We start from the raw sequence: 24,638 nt of genomic DNA on the forward strand, positions 1-24,638 counted from the left end.
TCTATACGAGCAGCTGGGCATCTTACTGGGAAAAGATAGACATAATATTTTACAAGGACAGGAAGAAACATCATGGACAGAATAATTTCCACACACAGGAAGAACAAGGATATAGTTTGAATGCTTCATCTGTAGATTTATAAATCATTTAATGCATCTATACGAATGGGAGTTGTTAAAATTGCAGTTGTTGTATAAGGGATTGTTATTTTGTCAGGAGGGTAATTGAAATTAATAAGATTTTGGAATGCAGAAATAAAGTAAATCCTCAAACCATCAATTCTAGCATGCGAGGGGCCACCTAAATTATATAATTTGGCATCTGAATGATTGGTATTAGTGATTGTAATTTGGCATGGTTATGAGGCTGTTATTGGATTATTGTAATTGAAAACTAATAAAAATTATTATCACAAAAAAGCACTCACAGGACGATAGAGGATGCTGAAGGGATGGGGGTCAGTGCACAGGAACGAGAGCAGCAGGACTATCACCAGAGCTAGAGGGGTCCCCATCTTCCTGAACACAGTGGGCTCTATGGCAAAAGGAGTAGTGGGAGGTACGCTCTAGGAGGCCGAGGCAGGCAAGGGTCCACAGCCCAGCTCACTAGCTGGCCAGGTGGGGCAAGCTAGCTCTGGGAGGAGGTGTGGGGTTCTCTTTGGGGCTGTGCTTGTGCAGGATTGACCTCCAGCTCCCTTGACCCCTGGGTTGGCTGCAGAGGTGGGAACCCGGCTGGACTTTTGACGTTGGGCTTATTGGGCTGCTGGACTATGTGCTAGCATTGGCTGTGGGATTGTGTACGTCGGCGGGACTTGCCACCGGGTACCTCTGGTGGTTCGGGACACTCACAAGCATAAAACCCAATACAGTTTTTGAAAAAGAACACCAGAAAACAACTTCCAGAGCCTCGGCGTAGTGTAGTGTAGAGCCAGTGTGGTGTAGTGGTTAAGAGCGGTGGACTTGTAATCTGGTGAACCGGGTTCGATTACCCGCTCCTCCACATGCAGCTGCTGGGTGACCTTGGGACAGTCACACTTCTCTGAAGTCTCTCAGCCCCACTCACCTCACAGAGTGTTTGTTGTGGGGGAGGAAGGGAAAGGAGATTGTTAGCCACTTTGAGACTCCTTCGGGTAGTGATAAAATGGGATATCAAATCCAAACTCTTCTTCTTCTTCTCTCCCATTCAGATTTTCAAAGCACAGGGAATCTCTGGATTTAGGGAAGCATGGAACAGGAGTTCTTGGAGGAGGGACACTGCAAGGAGGAGGGGGGATTAAAGGAAGTGTGAGGGGTTCATGAGCCACATTAAGCCAAAGTGTGGACAGGTCCCTAGTCTAAATAAACAGAGGAATAAAACCAATTCACCAAAACATTGCATAGCACATTATTATTATTACCTACTCATACAACTACTACTACAGATAGGGGCATCACTGACAGTGGAATGAGTGTACCTGAGATTGGGGAGGGGGCTTCCAATGTATGTTCAGGCTACATGCTTTGATTGTAAAAAAAGGGTTTCTGTCTCCTGGCCTGTTGCTGACCTAATCCTGAGAATTTGGCTGGAACCATCTGAGGCAAAAAGAGGCCTTCTGGCATCACCCAGCCAAGCCTTGGCAACACAAATCTTGAGAGTGGCCTTATCCAAGATCATGTCGCAGATAATATTTGTTTTTAGTTGCAACCAGCCAACCTGGCAATAATAAGGGAAAGCCCAAGACAAGGAGGCATTTTGACATCAAACCAGGAGCTTAGGGCCATAGCTGTCAACTTTTCCCTTTTCTTGCGAGGAATCCTATTCAGAATTTCCCTTTAAAAAAGGGAAACGTTGACAGCTATGCTTAGGGCAGACCCGGAGAGAAAAGATCTTTTCCCTCCTCAATGCCAGACTTCCCCAACCACTACTCTCCTAAGTGCTAGCTACTCCAGTCTTGGCACACAACGTAATCCTCATGCTGCCTACCATATCATGGCTAAAGTCTTTGATGGCAGAAACTGGAAAGTGCTGGAAAATTCTAGAAGATTCTAGAAGGTTCGTTTCTGTTGCAAATATTGTTTTGACAAATTCCTGCGCTCAGTGAGTTGTGCGCTCGCTCTCTCTCTCTCTTGTTTGTACCTTGTATGTCTGAATCCCCCCCCCCCGAAGTTTTTGTTTGTTGGACTGCACCCTCTGTCAACCCCATGCAGCATGATCAGTGTTGAGGGTGTTGGGAGTGCAACAACAGAGATCATTCAGGGCACAGCTTAAGGATCAAGTATGTTAGTATTGAAGTCAAGCAGCCAAGAGAGAGATGAGGGGAGATGGGACAGGCTGGCATGATGTTTCCTGATCCAGCATGTGCTCTGATTGGCTGTGTGGTTCTGAGGGAATTTTCCTCTGTATGTTTTGTTGAATGCTTGCCTGCTATGTGCAAGGCGAGGGGGGGGGGAGAGAGAGAGAGAAAATCTCTCTGTTCCTTTTCCCACAAATTATAAACTTTGTTCAGTTTCCTCAGTAAAGTGTTGCCAGAATTTCTTTTCCCTCTCTGCTTCTGAAGTGATTTTGCTAGCACCTGGATGGTGGGAAATAAAATCCAACATTTGGACGGCACCAGCTTGGGGAAGAATGCTCTGTGAGTTCACCTTTCTGTTTTAACTCTGCCCACGCTTCTTTTGAGTAAGTCCACATGACCCAACCATTTCACAGGCTTCGTTTTTTAATTAACAATAGTTTCCCTGCACCTTCCCTTAAAATTGTGGCAGAAGCCATGATGAACGAGCGCTGTAAAGAAAGCAAATATTGCCAGCTTCAATGTCAGGATAAATGAAGGCAATTTAGAAGCTGGAAATTGATTGCAAACATTAAGTTTCCATATTAAAACTGCAAAATGAGTTAAATGAATTAAAAATAAAAGGAGTGTAGTAAAGATTTTTTAATGTCAAGGAGATGGATATTTGAAGTGGGGATTTTAAGAGCAGGGGAAGAATTGTATTACCAACCACCACCAAAAAGTTAATCTGCTAAATCTCTCCCCAGCCCCTTTATTGGACTTGTAGCACTTTGCAACGTGCTTTACCATTATGAAGTCCTCTCCTATGACAATCCCATGTGGACTGTTCTTGCCCAGTGTTTTCTGTCAATATTAACTGCAATGTCAATTTCGCACCGTCTTCCATTTCCAGGGCTGCCAGCATTGTCTGGTAGCCAAACATCTCTTGAAGAAAGCTAGCAATTATGAGGCGTCTCTGGCAAAACAACAATCTGAGCCCCTGACAAATCATACATTAATCACCGCTCCCGTTTGAAATATTCGTCGTGCCGCCTAGACTAGACAAATCCATCTTGCACTATATATAAAAGTGCCAGAACTTAAATCCAGGATCCCTTTCCACTTTACATTTTGTGGTATGAGACTCACAGCGTGGGCATTCCCATGGAGTTTGCAAGTCGTGGCTGTTTAGATATCATCATCACCACCACCACTGAGGCCCAGTATACCTGAAGGTGTGTCTCCACCCACATCATTCAGCCCAGACATTGAGGTCCAGCTCCGAGGGTCTTCTGGTGGTTCCCTCACTGCGAGAAGTAAAGTTACAGGGAGCCAGGCAGAGGGCCTTCTTGGTGGTAGCACCCTCCCTGTAGAACACCATCCCATCAGATGTCAAGGAGATAAAGAACTACACAATTTTTAGAAGACATCTGAAGGCAGCCCTGTATTGGGAAGTTTTTAACGTTCGACGTTTTACAGTGGTACCTCAGGTTAAGTACTTAATTTGTTCCAGAGGTCCATGCTTCATAGAATCATAGAATCATAGAGTTGGAAGAGACCACAAGGGCCATCGAGTCCAACCCCCTGCCAAGCAGGAAACACCATCAGAGCACTCCTGACATATGGTTGTCAAGCCTCTGCTTAAAGACCTCCAAAGAAGGTCCTGAAACTGTTCTTAACCTGAAGCACCACTTTAGCTAATGGGGCCTCCTGCTGCTGCCGTGCCACCGGAGCACAATTTCTGTTCTCATCCTGAAGCAAAGTTCTTAATCTGAAGCACTATTTCTGGGTTAGCAGAGTCTATAACCTGAAGCGTATGTAACCTGAAGTGTATGTAACCCGAGGTATCACTGTATTATGTTTGTTATATTCTGCTGGAAGCCACCCAGAGTGGCTTGGGAAACCCAACCAGATGGGCGGGGTATAATAATAAAAATAATAATTAATAATAATAATAATAATAATACAGTGTTTTAAAACACTGTCTCAAGGTGATTCACATAGTTTAAAAGTGTTAAAAACACAGAAGCAACAGTTACATTGAAAGCAAGACTCAAAACCTAACAAGTGAGCACTTGTGATAACAACCCTTTTAGCTGGGAAAGTCTGTGGGCTCATTTGCGCCTGGGCCAAAATTATCCTCCTGCATGAAAAGAAGGGAGACTGCACTTGAACCTGTTCAGTTGACCTCAGGGGATAAGTAGATTTGTGAGAGAGAAGCTGGTCCCCGGCTAGTGTTTTTCTATTAAGTACAGTATTTATTAAACATCAGTTTGAGCATTTAACATTAGAGAAAGTTATACACCCTATAATAGGTACTTAAGCAACATCCGTGAAAATGTATGAAATGGCTTTATTATGAGCATCACATTTCCCTTGTAGGGAAGCAAATTGAACATGACTCCTGTTATCTAACATTACTGTGAAACGTGTACAGCGGGCAGCCTTAAAAACCTGGCCCTTAATTTCAGTCTCTGTGGCTTAATCACTTCCCTGTTCTGCATTTCTCCACTAATTCTCATTTAAAGATTTCTGATGGGCAAAGTTCAACCTGCATATCATCCATAAGCAAGCTGTGCACGAACCAGCATAAAGAGCCATTAATATGCAAGATAATCATGATATATGCAAGGTCATAACATCATCTGATGCTTGCAACACAGAACAAGATGACCCACGAATAGATGCAGATATGGGTATTTGAGATAAATTGGAGTTGGATGGCAGAACATCTGCTCAGTTTATTCTGTGTAAAAGAGCTTCTTGGTTCTTCAGAATCCAAATCAGGATATTTTAAAGAGGTTAAGAGATATAGCATATCCTAACATCAACATTTGCAGGAAAAAATCAAGAGGGGAAAAAACAATTTTAGTCATCACCAGGTATTCAGAGTTCTTTGTTGTTAACAAAGCAAACTCCCTGAAGGTGAGAAGTTCCAGGGAAATGTTATTCTTAAATTTTATTTATTTATTAAATTTGTATACTGCCCTTCATCAATAGATCACAGGGCAGTTCACAGCATAAAACATATCTGCACTTGATTTTGGGAGGGTGAGTTAATGCTATTACTTATTTTATCTTGGGAATACCTGTTTCATTCACAAACGTACAATTGAATAGGGAGAAGTTCTTTCTGTCTTTCTTAATACTAAACTCAACTTCATTCAATGAAGCTGTATGTTGGAAGAATCAGGAGAGGCAAAAGAAAATACTCTTTCACACAGTTGGAACACACGACATCCTCATCCGCTGACACTGTAATGGAGTACTGCTGGAGTAAATCAGATGTTCAGTGCAAATCTCCCAGTTTTTAATTAACCAGAGACAGTGTTTATTTTATTTTTTTAGGGGAATTTAACCCCAGCATAAGCATCGTTGGTAACTGATGCACTAAGGATGAGATCTGAATAGCTTATGGAAATGGATTGTCCTATCCTACCATCCATCTTGCTTGGGGCCACTAGCTCAGGCAGAGCAGAGAGGCGACAGAATTGATGGTGATGCTGAGTGTGGGATAACCAGCCTCATATAACCAACATGCTTAAGTCTAATTGTTGCCTAAAGGAGTTAATACCATGGAGTAAGCTGTCTTGCCAGGCTTAGTGAGGTCATTTCCCCTTACCTTGGGAGGAATTGATTGTTCATCCTCCAGTCTACCTGATTCACTCAGCATGTGAAGAGACTAAGCTGATTGCTCCAGCTTCGCCTCATGGCTCTAACAAGCCACTTGAGTTCCTCTACCAATAATTTAAGAACTTTCATCTTTGGAACTTAACCAGATTTTAATGCTATGCAACTGTTTGAAAGAGGCAGTGGTAAAACCACTCCTTAAGAAACCTTTCTTGGATTCAGAGAACCTAGCTAACTACCGGCCAGTTGCTAATCTCCCATTCCTGAGCAAGGTTCTGGAGTGAGTGGTCGCAGATCAGATTCAGGTGCTTTTGGAAGAAAGTGGTTTTCTGGATCCATTTCAATTGGGGTTTAGGCCCAGTTTTGCCACAGAAACTGCTTCGGTTGCCCTGTATGATATTGCTCAAACTAGCACTAACAGCCTATTGATCCAAGAAGCCTCAAGGTTCCTGAGCTAAGAACTCAATTATCCCAGATTTGTAGCCCACAAGAAAGACAATGGAAAAGATTTAGGCTACAATAACATAGATCGAATACCTCCCATTATTATCATGCTAGTGCCATTGTACCAGGAACCTACATCATGTTACCTTGCCACAACTTTTATGAAGTACTCATTATACATGAATTGTCACACTTTAGGGTGCTAATCAGCAGGGCACAATAATTGTATGGAGGAAAATGCCACGAGACTTCTCATAGCTAAGGCACCCTGTGCGAGCCATCAAAATTTGCTTCCTTCCAGGAGCTGTACCTCAAATCAATGTCATGGGCCTAGGCCCTTCGTGATGCCGTGCCACAGCACTGCTGATTCAATTGACAGCAGATGATAAGTAGCAGCAAAGAGACAGACTGACAAGCTTTCTAACAAGTCTAATGACTACACCTGACAACGAGGAAAGGTCAACAGAAAAGCCAGTTCTCCGGCGCTGACCCAGAATCAAGTGGCAGCTTTCAACCCTACCTGTCCTCTGTATCAAACAGACAGGTGGCAATGGCTGTAAGCAAAACACCTGCTGCTCCTTTGCTATAACACATGCATTTGCCAAGGTCTTGGCTCTGAGTGGTGATAGATGTCAGCTTCTGTTTTTAATGAGGCCGAGCGTGGCATGACTAACAGCACCACCCACATCAGAAAAACCTTCTTAAAGAATGCCCCAATAATCCTAATTCTAAACCCACCAACATCACCATTATTTATCATGGGGGTTTAGTGGGTCGCAGTTGCAACTCTTGTACTTTATGAGCCCAGTTAAGGGTGTAAAATGTATAAATTGATCTGTCCTGCTTTTTGCCCTGCTCTCTAGCTCCTTTCTTCTCTTTTTGGACAACAACACACTTTCCCTTTGCAATGAGGTGGGATATGTTACATGGTCACTCTACTCACAGTAACTGATGCAGAAACTCATCCGTACAACCTTAGTTATTCAGCAGCAAACCAGCTAAAACCTCCTGTAAATCATCAATGTCACCTGTGCCACAAACACAATGCCACAGATCATAAAGTGTCTCTACAAATCTGTCATCTAAGACAGCAGATAGCATTAATTGAAGCCTGAATAATGAGAAAAAATTCTCTCAGGGGGGGTTAATTTATAGTCCCTGTATATTTAAGTATAGCGTAATCTTGGTTGAAGTCAGAAATGAAAAAATCCCACTGGATTAAAAAAAAAATTAACCTGTTGGTTCTTTTTAATGTAACCTTTGGAAGTCAGAATCTTGGCCCCTAAAAATAATTTGCAAGAAATATCCAGTCTGTTGAATCACCAACTCCTCTGGCGGTGAGTTCTCCTCCCCCAAAGTTTCTGTCAAATTGCTCCTTCAAAAGAAAACTAGTCAGCTCATATATATATATATATATATATGACATGAACTATGTAACCAAACATATCCTTTAGGATTTTCGGTTGTCTTCACTACCTATTTCCCAGTTTTAGGTCTGTTGGCAACGAATGCATAGATGGCATTCTGCCTTCCTATTTATAGAATTTGGAAATTGCCATTACTCTCTAATAGTTTATCACAACAGGCAGGATAGTGCACCTTCTGTGCAGTCCAAAAGCTGCATGCCAGGCAGGAGAAAAGGTTAGGGCTTCAGTGGCAATGGCTCTACGTGCTCTCCCATCACGATGTGTCAAAGCCCTTTCATTCTTTAGGCCTGAACTGCCTCCCATATCTGGAGCGCATTATGCTTCTACTTGTGCTCATGGCTGGGTGGCTGAATGGAAATAATGCTTGTGTTCACTCTAAGCACTGACTCCTTATCGAATCAGCCTGGGAATCTGGAAGTTGGGCTGTGCTTAAGGGGAGAGTGCACAATTCATTCACCAGGACAGGATGCAACAGATAACTGCTTGATCAGGGAATGAGTCACTCACCGTTATAAATTTTGTGTAATGCTGGTGGTCAACAAAAGAGGCTTAAAGACTCTCTCAAGACAAATCTAAAAAAATGTAGTATAAATACTGACAATTGGGAAATACTGGCCTGCAACTGCTCCAATCAGAGAACAGCCTTTATCAAAGGTGTCGTGGATTTTGAAGCTGATAATAACAACAACAACAACAACAACAACAACAACAACAACAACAACAACAATTTATTTATACCCCGCCTATCTGGCTGAGTTTCCCCAGCCACTCTGGGCGGCTCCCAATCAAGTGTTAAAAACAGTACAGCATTAAATATTAAAAACTTCCCTAAACAGGGCTGCCTTCAGATGTATTTTAAAGATAGGATAGCTGCTTATTTCCTTGATATCTGAAGGGAGGGTGAAACTCAGAACGAAAGGGAGAAACATGCTAAGAGGAAGGCACATTTGGCAAACCCTCACCAAGATTCAACTCCTGCCCAGAAACCTGTGTGCCTACTGTGGAAGGACGTGGGGATCCAGAATTGGCCTCCACAGTCACTTGTAGACTCATGGTTAAGGCTGTGTTCATGGAAGACAATCTTACTTGGCTATGAGTGATCGCCAAAGAAGAAGAAGATGATAACGATAGAGGGAGAAAACACATTCCAGACATATAATTCTGCTCTCAAAAGTGCTTGTTCAAGACATTTTGTTGTATGGACCACAGCCCCAAATGGCCTTCCCTCTTCCTTTGTTGGGGGAAATACTTTACAAAGTCTCACTACACCATTCAAACCTCACTCAAGCAGTCCTCCATGCCTTCAATTATCCCTCCCAAATTCACCTGAAGCAACTTATTTCACCCTGCCACATGGTAGAGCCGGCTGTTGCTCTCAGATGTGTTTGATGTTCATGATGGCTGGAAGCAGCAAATGATAAAAGCTGATGGAGCGGCAACAGAAAAAAGAGAGCCTCCCCCCCTTAACTGCAGTAAAATTCCCTATCATTAGAAAGAAGAGAGGAAATATTCATTTAATTCAAAAAGCCCATCCATCATTGCTATGACATGCCCACTCACCAATTATCTACAGCTACAATGTCCTTACAATTGAACTTGGGGGAAAGTAAGACTGTCTAGATTAGTTTTGCAACATAATTAGCAAGCTAAAATAATCCCTCTCCCATCATCTAATGATTTCAAAGACATCACTGCAAAATGACATTATGCCTTCTTTCCAACTTGGAATTTGCTTTATTTTTGTTTTGAAGCTGCTGGTTAAAAATAAAGATAGAAGTGTAACTCCTCAGATCACCGCAGGTTGCAGAAGTAATTATCTGCCTTCCAACTAATACAGAGATTTATTTGGTTCTCCTGTTGCCTAATTACTTCTGCCTAACTGGATCTTTCAGTCACCTGCAGAGGTGTGAAATGGTTCTTTCCTCCCATAAATATACACACTCCTTCCATGGATGCATCAAAGACACCTGTGGTCCAAATATAAAGACAATGGGGAACATGATACAGAGCAGGGATGAAGCACTGGAAGACTCAAGATTTACCCACTCTGGAAGAATGGCAGATGAAGGTGATAGACTATATGGGACTGGCTGAAATGACCGGCAGAATCCGTGACCAGGGGAAAGAGACGGCGGAAGAAGATTGGAAGAAATTCAAAATTTATCTTAAGAAACATTGCAAAATTAATGAATATTAAAATGTTGAGGTTTTAGGGGGAAATGGGGGTTACAGCTGTAAAAGATTAAGTAAAAGAAAAGAATAAGGGAAAAATTCGATAAAATCAAGTGTTAGGATTTGCTGAAATAATTTTGGAAATTGAGATGTAGAAAGGGGAGGTATGGGGAAGTCGGCGAAGTAAGGTTTAAGAAAAAAAGATACGAAATTATACATGTTTGTTTGTGTGTTTGTTTGTTTGTTTGTTTGTGTTTATAAAAACTTTGTAAAACCAATAAAAATTTTATTAAAAAAAAAGATACAGAGCAGGGATGAGGAACCCTTTTCAGCCCAGGGTCACATTCCCTCCTGGACAATCTTTCGGGGGCCACGTGCCAGGAGCAAGCAGGGCCAAAGACCAAAGCGAGCAGACCAATGAATGCAAATTTTGCCTGCACAGTAAGCTACTTTCTACATGCATATCACTCTATCCCCCATCCAGACTCTTAAGATTCTTCAATAATACATTCCAACCAGGCAAAAACATTCAAGTAAGGTGTGGCGCAAGGCCAGTGAGGGGTGTGGCCTGGAGAGAAGGGGTGTGGCTAAGGAAGGAGCATAGACCTCTGGGTCTAACCTTCCCAACTCCTGATATGGAGTTTTTGTGAAGCAGTATGGTGTATATGGATTCCTGGACCTGTTTATTCCTGGACCAGTACGGTGTACAGTGGTACCTCGGGTTAAGTACTTGATTTGTTCTGGAGGTCTGTTCTTAAGCTGAAACTGTTCTTAACCTGAAGCACCACTTTAGCTAATGGGGCCTCCCACTGCTGCCATGCCGCCGGAGCACGATTTCTGTTCTCATCCTGAAGCAAAGTTCTTAACCTGAAGCACTATTTCTGGATTAGCGGAGTCTGTAACCTGAAGCATATGTAACCTGAAGCGTATGTAACCCGAGGTACCACTGTACATAGTTTTCTGGAGTATTCCTTGTGGCCTCATCTGAAATCCATCCAAAATAAGAATGTGGAGCTCTGACAAGGAGATATGGGACTGAATCAGCACCATTAGGCCAGAGTTCTTTGCATGCCATTTTTTAATGCTTACCTAATCTGGACCTAATGGTCAAGGGTCCCTTTACGTTTAATCTGGAAATGGGACACGGGTGGCGCTGTGGGTTAAACCACAGAGCCTAGGACTTGCCAATCAGAAGGTCGGCGGTTCGAATCCTCGCAATGGGGTGAGCTCCCATTGCTCGGTCCCTGCTCCTGCCAACCTAGCAGTTCGAAAGCATGTCAAAGTGCAAGTAGATAAATAGGTACCGCTCCGGCGGGAAGGTAAACGGTGTTTCCGTGCGCTGCTCTGTTTGCCAGAAGCGGCTTAGTCATGCTGGCCACATGACCCGGAAACTGTCTGCAGACAAACGCCGGCTCCCTTGCCCAATTAAGCGAGATGAGAGCTGCAACCCCAGAGTCGGTCACAACTGGACCTAATGGTCAGAGGTCCCTTTACCTTTACCTTTAATTTGGAAACCTCTGTTCACCCTGAACTGCACTATTTGCTGATTTAACCTAGGACAGATCTACACTCATGGTTTATCATGTTAAGGTAGGTTTAAGGAATTATTTTCGTAACACAGATGGAAAAATTACGTTTTGCTTCCAACGTTAATAATGTGTTATTAAAATGTGACACCAGAGGGTAATGCAGAGCAACCAGGAACTGGCAAAAGGGGAAGTGCATTTTTACAGACAAGACAAAGTAAGAAACTTTTTTTAATTTACCGGTATGCCCTGTGACATTTTAGAATGATATATCTAATATCGTTCTAATAATATTAAAAAGGTCAGTGTCGATCCAGCCCTAGACTCAGAAGATTAGACATCTATTCTGAAAATTTTGGTCCCAATTATTTGTCCAGAATGGATGGTCAAGAATACAATATTAGATGAATACCTTTTTATAGGAACCCGTTGTCAAGCCACTCTTATAAACCTGTCCCATGCACAAAACATCAAGGCAACCCCAAACATAGTAGTGCATGCTTTTGGGTGATTAGTACTGGCCCAGCACACTTGGCTTCCTGAGATGGAGTCCAAACAGTGTCTCTTCACTATGGCCAACACCTTTAAACAGCTGGAAAAACATATGAAGAGCCCTGCTGGATCTGACTAAAAGTCCATCTAGTCCACCATTTTGTTCTCACAGTGGCCAGCCACATGCTTGAGGGAAGCCTGCAAGCAAGACCTTTCATTTCCCCACTTACGATTTCCAGTCACTGGTATTCAGAGGCACAATGCCTCCAACAGTGATGGCAAAAACAAAGGCATTGTGACAGGTAGAGCTGTACCCTCCATGAATTTATCTGATCCTCTTTCAAAGCCAGCCAAGGCAGTGCTCATTGCTACGTCTTGTGAGAGTGAATCCAATGGTTTACCTATGTGCTATGTGAATTACTTCCTTATGTCCACCCCGAATCTTCCCACATTCAGCTTCACTGGGTGTCCCTAGTATTTTGAGAGGGAGAACAAGCAGCATCAACAAGGTTGGCTTAACACAATCCCAAAGAGTACTTTGGGGCAGAGTGTTCTTTGCTTTGTAAAGACCAAATTCTACATGCCTGGAGCCATGACATGGTTCCTTCCCAGCCATCACTTATATAGTCATCTTCTGCAGACTTTTATTCAGGAAGTGCTCCCTGGTCCGATCAAAATGATACTCTCGGTGTTCTATGGCTGCCAGTCATCATGATGCATTCAAATTTTGTTTTTGGTATTCACAAGGGAGCTAGATCATAAGGCTCCTGCGGATGTATTCAGCAAAAACACCTGCTGACAGCTTGAATGGCAGATTGGTTCTAAGCAGAACATTGAACACTTCCAGAAATAGCAGGCTAGAAAGTAGACAATCAGATGGCACCATAGATAAATGGCAAAAGTTGAAACTCAGAACTGACCATCGGTGGGAGAAGGGGGATCAGTCTTAAAGCCTGACTATTTGTTTATTTGTTCCAATCATAAATCAGACTAGAGAACAAATGTGTTTATGGAAGGGCAGGTCCACAAATGTTCAGCATTTGTTGACTATAGTTTCAGGTGATGGCTCTCACTTGTTTAAATGACTCACAGCAGATTAATCTGCAGAAATACTATTCAGCGTTATAGCAAATACAATGCTTTTCAATAAAAACAATAGGAACTGTACCCATATGTAGCTGAAAATTCTGTAGTGTTCAGATGTTGCATAGGGATTATCCATTTACTAAGGGATGTGAGAAAAAAATGGCAATGGATTCAAGATGAATGAATTCTTTAAAAATATTGTATTTCCCTTTCCAATTATCAAAGCGGAGTGTGTGTGTGTGTGTGTGTGTGTGTGTGTGTGACTTAACATTTGGGTTTCTGAAATCTCATTTTCTGGGACTTTACTGTGAAAATGTTCCTCTACAATTGGCAAAACCTTCCAGCTTCTGATAACAATGGCCACATTCTAGAGGACCAATTAGGTTTTCATTAGTTTAAACCAGGGGGCTGGATAATAAGCTGCTTTTCTCTCTGTCTCCCTCCTCCTCTCTGTTTCATTAGCCTTGGCCTGATTAGTTTGTTAAATGCCTGATATGATGAAAGTTCAGATTTGAAGTACTTCTTCTGTTTGCTGCTCTGAAATTATGTTTGGAAAACTGTTTGTTCTGTAAGTTTCAAGGATACTTGAAACTCCATTACACAAAAGCCATATGAAAAACACATACACAGAGAGGGAGAGGGAGAGAGTTGGTTGTTAAAGAATTGTAGTACTTAAAAAAAAAATCCCCTGTGTGACCTGACAAATTTTGCATACAACAATAGCATTGACTAGTCTGCCACCTACTGGCAAGGAAATTAGAACTGCCAAAAAAATAATTTTTTTTTCTTTCCATCAATCTAGCACAAGTTTCATGTTCTCTTCTCAACTGTTTTATTCAGACACCCCCTTCTTCTTTGACCAAACTTGGTAGTTTGGCATCTTTAATTGCATAAATTACTCTTAAAACATATCCCCTTTTCACCCTTAATTCACCTAAATGCTTCTCTTTCATCTTCAATACCCTTCATCTCTGTTTTTCTCTGTATACATTTGCCTATATCGACCCTATTAATAACGTTAGAAATGGCAAAGAAATCACTTTGAAGTCTTTGCTTTGTCAGTTCTCACCAAAATAGTTCTTCCTTGATCTGTGATTGTACCTTTAATCAGGGAGGAACATAATCATTCTTATTGCCCTATATTAGGCAGAAAGCTTCCTTTCAAAGCTAAAATGGGCCATTTGAACATGATGCTCCATAAGATCGAATTGCTGAACAGGTTTCCTGAAATGTCCGTAAATGAATGATTAAGACTGGAGTTTTCCAATGTGACCAGCATGCTAACTAACACAAGGCAGCTGTGCAGGCCGTTCAGGTCTGTTGTTCTGCTTTTCACATGAGAGCTACAAGGGTTGACTCCAAAGTCGCATGAAGCAAATTCAGCTTGTGAGTTGAGGACCCGCCATCCGCAAAGGATTATACTAAGACACAAAGACGCATTATTTTAGGTTAATGGGCAAAATAAGGCCACAACTTTATTAGTTACAGCATGTGAGTAGTATTGGCTTAGGCATTGGATAAAACAGCAATACATGACTCCACCCCGCTCAGCATGGAGTCATTTCAGGGTTAACAACCAGTGGGAGGAGCTTGTTGATGCAAATACAACTGGAAGCTTCCCCATGACGTCACCGGGGGTTGTGCCATGGCCCTAGCCAACAGCAGGGCATCGGACAGGATCCACGACCACCGGATTCCTTTAACAGAATACTCCAAAGGGGAGGGGTAGGTGATGGCCCAAAACCGATCCTCCAACACAGCACACCTATTCCAATGCCTAACCAACAACTTCTGCTTGTGCAATGAGACTCCCAAGGCAAACACACCACAATCTGTTCTGGGGTTCCCCTAACCCCCGGGGCAGGTCTGGGTATGGTGCATAGCATGCACGGGGGGAGCAGAGGAGGGAAAATCTCATTGTGCAAGTCGAAATCATTTCATTCATACAGTTGCTTAGTTTGGAATCTAGTTCAATACAGTGGTACCTCAGGTTACAGACGCTTCAAGTTACAGACTTCGCTAACCCAGAAATAGTACCTCGGGTTAAGAACTTTGCTTCAGGATGAGAACAGAAATCGGGCTCCGGCGGCGTGGCGGCAGCAGGAGGCCCCATTAGCTAAAGTGGTACCTCAGGTTAAGAACAGTTTCAGGTTAAGAACGGACCTCCAGAACAAATTAAGTTCTTAACCCGAGGTACAGCTGTACAGCAGAAAACCAAAAGGTTCCAAATGCTCTTAAGACAGAAGCTCTTACTCTTGCATGGTGCCTTTAATCGTGAAGGCTATGGGCAGGTAGTAGCTTGAGTGATGGAGTGGTGTTGGAGAGCATTGCTGCAGCTTACCTGGAGTTGAGCTGCTGCAAGGGCAGGAATGCATGTATTGGCTCTGTATTGGTGATATGATATTGGTGATATGATAGCCATGTTCAAATATATAAAAGGATGTCATATAGAGGAGGGAGAAAGGTTGTTTTCTGCTGCTCCAGAGAAGCGGACACGGAGCAACGGATCCAAACTACAAGAAAGAAGATTCCACCTAAACATTAGGAAGAACTTCCTGACAGTAAGAGCTGTTCGACAGTGGAATTTGCTGCCAAGGAGTGTGGTGGAGTCTCCTTCTTTGGAGGTCTTTAAGCAGAGGCTTGACAACCATATGTCAGGAGTGCTCTGATGGTGTTTCCTGCTTGGCAGGGGGTTGGACTCGATGGCCCTTGTGGTCTCTTCCAACTCTATGATTCTATGATTCTATGGCTCTGCCAGTGCATTTGCACCACATTCACCCCACCATTATGCTCCCCTATCCCAGCCCCATAAAATGCCAGTGTTGGGAGGGAGGCTCCACCATGCTAAGGCTGGGCAATCTCTGGTTTTCAACATCATGATATATCCCCCAGCTAAACATTGCAATATCATGATATCTGATATAAGGATGGAGCCATGTCGAGGCAACGGCTGCCTTCAGAGTTTTCCCTGCATCACAATTTTTACCTCCTCCTGCTCATGTGATTTGCTGCTCCCTGCACGAGGCGGGGAAAGCTGAGCCAGCAAGTGTTAACAGGAGCTGCAAGAATCAGGAGAAGCATTGGCTGGCTTTACGGTTTTTCCCCATATTGTGGTTTTTGCATAGCACACAAACACACACATATACATCATGTTTTGCAATATATTGCCAGGTCAAAAATTATGCAACCGATATCACGATATGGACTTCTAACCGGTTTTGGACAATATATTGATACATCACCCAGCCCTACACTAAAACACACAGGACACGGCTGGCTACTGTGGCCATGTATACTATTTTACAGAGGACAATCTTGTATTTGAAATGCTCTCTGGCCCAAGTCCTGTGTAAAGACATAACACTATAAGAAGGGAGAGCAGAGGTCTTGAATGAATCACTTAGGTAATAGGCACACAGATCACCTGACAACAGTCTTCTCCACTGGTGATTTGTACTGTACTTCTACTGAAATTAAGTTAAAGCAGTTATTTATAAATGTGCACCTATACATCTAAATTAGCAGGTGCACAATGTCTGGAAATCTGCATCCCATCTGTGAGCTCTATTTCCTCTCTTTCTCTCTTTGGCTATGCATAAGTGGCCATCCTAATTAAGCTTATTATCTGTTGACAAAACTGTCATTCCAAAATTGTCTAATCTAAGCCAAGGAGCCATTCCACACAAAGACACTGACCCTCTTGAGTTAGTGGCTCTATGCCCACTATTGCCAACTATGGAAAGGGAGCAATGCCTCCTAATATTGTCAAGAGCTGCTAATTGCAGGGATGGATGGGGTGGACTTTGTGCAAGTGGAAGGATCTTTCTGCTTGTATCTTGTACCTTTGGATCCAACCACTTGTTTCTATTCAGTTATTATGGGTAATACTCCCTCCAGTGTGAAAGGGGGGGGGAGTCCGTTTATTCCTGCTCTTTCCTTCCTCTGCTTAATCAATAGGTTCTCTTACAGATCAGCTATCTTTTGGGGTTGGAGGCCATAAGAGGTTTCCTCCAACTCCATGAAAACATTTTCCTTAAGAGCCTTTGACAAGGCACACCGGGAAAACCTTAGGATACCAGCAAATCTTTTTTAACAGCAAGCCAATTATTTGGGCATTTCTTAACTATAGTGGCACCTCTAGTTATAATAACAGATTTAATCCATTTCTGGGTGCCGTTTGCACCCTGAAAAGTCCGCAACTAGAGCACCTCTTCCGCACACAGCTAGAGCACCTTCTGCCACACAGCGCGATCGAGTGCTTCTGTGCATGCGCAAAGGGCGCAGATCACTTCTGTGCATGCGCGGGCGGTGAACCCGGAATTAAACACTTCTGGGTTTGCCACGTCTGTAAGCTAAAAGTCTGTAAGAAGAGCGGAACGCAACACGCGGTATGACTGTATTGGGAACATTATGCATTTTTACATAGCTTCTAAGTGGCATAGCTTTCATTTGATGTTGAATCTTTCTTCCATGCCTGGCTTAATGCCTACTAGATCCATTGGGTGAGAAACTGCCACAGAAACCAATTGCCTGTTACATTTTCCCACACCTTTGTCTTCAGTTGTTGCTACATAACTCCATTTGTAGTCCTCATGCAGTTTCCTGAGAGTGGGACTGTGAAGTCCTCCTCTGGAACACAAGCACGGGCTGGATACCTGTGACTCTGACAAATAACTCTGATTGCCCAGACCCCATTAGGCTGCCACACCTTTCCATTAGCACACATTCCTCATCCTCTTGAAAGCACATAATTGGACCACAAAAGCTAAACACTTAACTCATGCAAAGGAATGCATGCAGACCCTGATGGGGGTTGGTTAAGTTTATTTTGTCTCTTCATTTCCCTTGCATACCATTGGATACAGGAAATTTGTCTTCTCGTTCCTATTTCACTGTTCAGATAGAGGATGGCTGGAGAAGCAATGTGTTTTTTTCAAATGGAGAGGCACAGTTTGCTTTATGTTACTCATTCCTTCCCTGACAGAGGACCTTGTGCCTTTAATAGGAACATGACAAGATGAAATTCAGCAGAGCCAGCTCCTCTCACTTCTGCCCTGAACAATTAATTTTACAGTATGAAAAAGTTGGCCGTGCCAGTGGACTGCATCTCATACAAGTGGAAGCATCTCCTCCATGGAGTTCTGCACAGAGAACGCTCCTCTTGGAGCAGGTGGCTTTTGCCAATTGCCTCCAGCACAACTTTCCACCCTGTTCTGGAAGATTAGGGGCCCCTTCAGAACAGCGAAATGGAAGGTGAAATCTGGATCAAGCCCAGTATCAACTAGATGTAACTAGAATTCAACATGCCACAGAGCAGAGGTAGGGAAACTATGGACTGCCAGATACTGTTGGACTCCAACTCCTATCCGCCTCAACCAGCAGAGCCAGTGGTCAGGGATGGGAGCTGTGGTCTAGCAATACTTTCCTACTCCTGCCTTAGCAAGTATTTTGATTGACATAGGAAGCACAGTGCGGCCCATGAGCACCTTGTCTCTGTCAGCTGAGCATGGTCAAGCACTGCAGGAGCAAACAGAGACCCCCTATGGGCCCAGACACCAATTCCCTGGCTCATTGGCCTTCCAGGACCAGGAAGGAAATGCAGGCATTTTGGGCCAGACAACAGGCACTCTTGAGCTTGGGCATCAAGTAGCCCAGGAGAACCAGCCCCATTTCGCTCCTTGCTAATAATAATAATAATAATAATAATAATAATAATAATTTATTATTTATACCCCGCCCATCTGGCTGGGTTTCCCCAGCCACTCTGGGCGGCTTCCAAAAGAATATTAAAATACTATGATACATCAAACATTAAAAGCTTCCCTAAACAGGGCTGCCTTCAGATGTCTTCTAAAAGTCTGGTAGTTGTTGTTCTCTCTAACATCTGGTGGGAGGGCATTCCACAGGGAGGGTGCCACTACCGAGAAGGCCCTCTGCCTGGTTCCCTGTAACTTGGCTTCTCACAGTGAGGGAACCGCCAGAAGGCCCTCGGTGCTGGACCTCAGTGTCCGGGTAGAACGATGGAGGTGGAGACGCTCCTTCAGGTATACTGGACCGAGGCCGTTTAGCTGCACTCCTTCAGAATGGGCAACTCACTGCTGAGGCCAACACCTGTAAGGCTGCCCTTCTGCACTATCATGTGGTTCCTCTCTTTCTCCTGCCTCTGCTTTCTGTATCCCGCACCCATTTGACCATGATTCCCCTGACCTGTGTCTTATCCTCAGTTCCACAAATTGTGTGGCCTTAGATATACAGTATGGCTTCCCACCTGGCTTATGAGCTCCATTCCTTGCTGCCTCATCTGCTTCAGGTCAGCTGTGGCCTTGCTGGCCAAAAGACTCTGACTCTGACAGGGTGTGTGATGAAACCCATCACCTTTGAGGCAACTTATAATGCTGGGTGCTATTTGTGACAATTCAGAAATCCCTTATCACTACTCTAAGGTATGCCTAGTTATTATCATTTTTATTTTGTTTATGCATTTTTACAACTTATATATACACCATACAATATTCACCATTCTAGTTACAGGTAGGTGGCCGTGTTGGTCTGCCGTAACATAAAATTAAAAAAAAATTCTTCCAGTAGCACCTTAGAGACCAACTAAGTTTGTTATTGGTATGAACTTTCGTGTGCATGCACTATCTGAAGAAGTGTGAATGCATGCGAAAGCTCATACCAATAACAAACTTAGTTGGTCTCTAAGGTGCTACTGGAAGGAATTTTTTTTTATTTTGTTTCAATATTTTTTGTTTCAATATTCATCATTGTCTCTTACCCTCGGATTTCTCAGGCCATCTCCCCATGGCATTCTACATAAACTTCTGTCGTCTGTATAATTTATTATTTCATCCATTTTCATCTTGAATCTTCCTTTACTGAATGTTCTCTGCTGCTTATATGTTCATTCCTACTTGTAGGTTAAATTGACTGCTATACCAGCTGCACTGGCTCCTGGTGGAGAACAGGATCAGGTTTAAGGTGCTGGTTTTAACCTTTAATGCCCTATACGGCCCAGGACCCTCGCACCTACAGGAACGCGTCTCCTGGTATGTCACACAGATGACCTTATGGTCTTCAAATAAAAACATATTGGTGATCCCAGGCCACAGGGAGGTTAGGCTGGCCTCGACCAAAGCCAGGGCTTTTTCAGCCATGGCCCCAATTTGGTGGAATGCTCTGTCCTAAGAGACTAGGGCCCTGCGGAACTTGACATCTTTCTGCAGAGCCTGCAAGATGGAGCTGTTCCACCAGGCCTTTGGCTAAAGCACAGTCTAACCCCCCTCTTCTGTAATCCTCATAGAACTCTAGCCCAATGGTTGCCATTAATTTGATTCTGAACTGATTTTAGAATGTATTTTAATTAATTGACTGTGTGATTTTATGTACACTGTGCTATTTTTACTTGTTGTTAGATGCTCTGAGCCCGGCTTTGGCCGGGGAGGACGATATATAAATAAAAAATTATTATTATTATTATTATTATTATTATTATTATTATTATTATTATTATTATTATTTCCCTCTAGGATACTCTTCAAAACATTTCCACTCATCTCTTATCCATGACTCATTCTAATTTCTTAGTTTCGCAGTCAAAGTTACTAATTCTGTGTATTCTATCAATTTATTCTGCCAAATTTCTTTCATGGGTTTCTCTTTTTCTTTCCATTTTTTTGCATATACCACTCTAGCTGCAGCAGTCGCATATAAAAAGAGACTGAGCGCCTCTTTTGGAATATCATCACTTGTTATCTCTAATAGAAATGCCTCAGGTCTTTGGGGAAATGAGACCTTAAGGATCTTTTTTTAATTCTGTATGAAGCATCTCCCGGTATTCTCTAGCATATTTACACAACCACCATCTACCTCTTGGCACTTCCAGCATAGATTTGACCCTTTTCTGTACATTTCCACCAGTTTGCTGGGTGTCAAGTACCACCGGTACATCATCTTTTTGTAAATTTTCCTTAATAAGGTAGCAGGCAGAGAAGTTCATAGTTTGGTATGCCTAATTATTTTTATGGATTTCCTTGATGTTTTATGTATATAATCTATTGCTTTTATAGGTTTAGAAGCAATTTATGATTAAGAAGGCTGTTTGTGACAATGCCATGATTTCTATCCCTCCTGTCCTTCATACAATTTATGACACATTGTTGTGATCAGATTAAGTATTGTTGGTTGAAAAGGTTTGTTCACAGAAGTTCAAACTCTCTCTGCACACACACACACACACACACACAGAGAGAGAGAGAGAGAGAGAGAGAGAGAGAGAGGAGAGACAGAGAGAGACTGTGATTTTAAGTAGGCTAAGAATCTCTGGTTTAAATATAATTGGTGCCTCACATTAGACAATTCAAGTGTTAAGCATACCTTGGGTCTCTTTGATCTTAACTTTGATCTTTTGCTGGATTTTTATCCTTTAATGCGTAGAAAAAATTCTTGAGCAATAGGAAAAATGACAGCTTCACTTAGCCATTGTTCCAAATTGTTTTATCCCAGAGAAAGCAGCCACAGTCACCTCCATCTCGTAATGAAACTGTTTATGAAAAGCCTTTAAACTACTCAGATGTTTCATGACCCTTGGAATCTGAATGCTTGGTGAATCCTATGGAAATGTTTTCTCTAGGGCGGCTACTTACACACTCACCAAATGGAAGAAATAAATCAGCAGAATAGAGGATACAGGATTGCATAGGCTGATTTATACATATAGATGCTGATTTAAACATAATTACTATCTTGCAATAAACGGCGTTTCCGGGTGCTGCTGTGGTTCGCCAGAAGTGGCTTGGTCATGCTGGCCACATGACCCGGAAGCTGTACGCCGGTTCCCTTGGCCAGTAAAGCGAGGTGAGCGCCACAACCCCAGAGTCGGTCACGACTGGACCTAGTGGTCAGCGGTCCCTGTACCTTTTTACTATCTTGCAATAGTGGGGAAGACTTCCAAATATGTAACTCTAACAGTTCCCTCAGATCAGACTCCAGCCTCAGGACTAGAAAGCAGCCAATGTAACACCAATTTTAGAAAAAGGATGGGGGGTTGTCCCTAAAATTACAGGACAGTTAGCTTAACATCTGTCCCTGGAAATTTAGTGGAAAGGCTTGTTAAAGATAAACAAGCATATAGAAAGCATAACAAAGCATACAGAAGAACAAGCCATACTGAAGCAAAGTCAGCATGGCTTTTGCAAAGGAAAGTCCTATTAGAATTATTTGAGAATGTCAACATGAATATAAATAGAAGCAGTTCAGTTGACACATTGTATTTGCACTTTCAAAAAGCTTTTGACAAAGTATCTTAGAATATGTACAGTTTCCATGTAATATATAAATCTGACCTTTTCCCCACAATTTATCAAATGTGTATATATAAGAATACAAATGGGCATACATTCATTGAAAACACATACTGTTTCTCGTACAGTTAAAAAGGGGGTAGGGGAGTAAAAAGAAAACAAACAAAATGCCATATTCCATTATTACATAGACAATAACTTAATCCACATTCGCTGGAAGTTTATTTATATTCCACTAGTGTAGAAACGTTGGCAAGTCCTCCACAAATGCCTGACATAACCTTGTTTCTTTCTTGCCTGGATGCAATTATCACAGTTAATTTAGTTATAATCATAATATTTCAAACTTTTGAAAGTCATCTATCTATTCTTGGCTTCCAATCCTTCCTCCAATATTTGCTATTAATATCTCTGTGTCACCAGCATCGTTTGTTTTCGTTCGCAACATCTTGGATCATTCCACAATACCAGCTGTGGTATGCAGGGAAGCACAACTTCAAAAAGATTTTTGACAATGTTCTGGGGAGGGACGGGACCAGGGCCTGCCCAAAGTCTTAGATAATACTAACAGCACAATGCTAACCACATCTACAAAGAAGTAAGTCTGAGTAGAATTCAATAGAATTCAATGGCACTTAACTGCCAGGGGTTAGGACTGCAGTGTAAATTTCCTCCATAAATGTACTAGTTCCAATTAGCTGCTGGGCTAATTTCAAGGTGCTGGTTTCAGTGTACAGTGGATTCTTGGGTTGTGAATGTGATTTGTGCGGGAAGCACGTTCACAACCCACAGTGTCCGCAACCCGCAGTGCTGCACATGCGTGGGTTGCGATTTGGCGCTTTTGCGCATGCGCAAAGCGCGATTTAGCACTTCTGCATTTACGCAAGCACCGAAACCCAGAAGTAACCTGTTCCGGTACCTCCAGGTTCAGCACAGTGCACAACCCAAAATCGCGCAACCCGAAGCATCTGTAACCCGAGGTATGACTGTATAAAGCCCTATACAACTTGGGACCAGGATACCTGAATGATCATTTTGCCCCATATATACTGAATTGAGAGGCTCCTGAAGATACCATCTCACCAGGAAGTCCATTGCAAACAATGCAGCAATTGGGCCTCTGGTGTTATGGCAACTGCCCTCTGCCTTAGTCCAACACCACACAGGTTTCAGTGGTGTATTCCATTGTATAATTAGAATTTTTAAAAATTTTAGCACTGAAAGAGTGATAAGGACAATCCTCTTTCACATTCATGCATTTCCATTGTTTGTGGCTGTATGTGGCAATTTCTGAGAAGGTATCACCAAGGAGCAAAAATATTAGCGCTATCATTCAGCTATGAAAGCAGCCCACACATGCATGTTATAAATCACCAGGAGGCAGAGGCTTTTTATATTCAAGTGTATCTGCTCACCCTCCCCCGCAACGCACTCTTTTGTTGAAAAAGAAACAAACATGCCACTTCAACCAGGTTTTTGATTGGTTTTTGTTTGTCAAAAAAGGTGAGTAACCATGAAGAACAGTTAAATGACAAAAAGCAGTTGGACTTCAGTCCCTCATCCTTATAATTTGGCAGCCTAAAAAGCAAGGGGTGCTAAAAAAATAAAATAAAATTGAGGGGTTCGTTGCTGAAAACTTTAGGTTGGTAGCATTTAGAGAGGTGACTGGGCCCTTGGATGACAAGAGAATCGAAGGGGTTCTAGAGGAGGATAAGGAGATTGTGGAGCAGCTGAATGAGTCCCTCAAATCAGCCTCCATACTTGAGAACTGGAAAGTAGCCCATGCAGCAGCGCTACTGGTTGAAAGGGGACCCTGGAAAACACAGGCCAGTTAGCTTATAGTGCAGGGGTCAGCAAACTTTTTCAGCAAGGGGCTGGTCCACTGTCCCTCAGACCTTGGGGGGAAATTTCTATGCCCCACGAATAACCCTGAGATGCATTTTAAATAAAAGTACACATTCTACTCATGTAAAAACATGCTGATTCCCGGACTGTCCGCGGGCCGGATTTAGAAGGCGATTGGGCCAGATTCAGCCCTCGGGCCTTAGTTTGCCTACCCATCTTATAGTGTGTCCCACAAAGGTACAGTGGTACCTCAGGTTAAGTACTTAATTCTTTCTGGAGGTCCATTCTTAACCTGAAACTGTTCTTAACCTGAGGTACCACTTTAGCTAATGGGGCCTCCTGCTGCCGCCGCGCGATTTCTGTTCTCATCCTGAAGCAAAGTTCTTAACCCAAGGTACTATTTCTGGGTTAGCGGAGTCTGTAACCTGAAGCGTATGTAACCTGAAGCATTTGTAACCTGAGGTA

At 42.8% G+C, this 24,638-nt stretch overlaps 1 protein-coding gene and 1 long non-coding RNA gene across 5 annotated transcripts in view; both read right to left on the reverse strand.

Moving 5' to 3' along the window:
* LOC309529766 overlaps positions 1-24,638 on the reverse strand; it is a 589,156-nt gene that overhangs the window by 370,318 nt on the left and 194,200 nt on the right. The window lies entirely within an intron of this gene.
* KCNH1 (potassium voltage-gated channel subfamily H member 1) overlaps positions 1-24,638 on the reverse strand; it is a 233,148-nt gene that overhangs the window by 62,896 nt on the left and 145,614 nt on the right. The gene's annotated exons all lie outside the window — the stretch shown is intronic.

This window comes from Podarcis vaucheri, assembly GCF_965113315.1.
Source record: "Podarcis vaucheri genome assembly, chromosome: 3".
NCBI lineage: Eukaryota > Metazoa > Chordata > Lepidosauria > Squamata > Lacertidae > Podarcis > Podarcis vaucheri.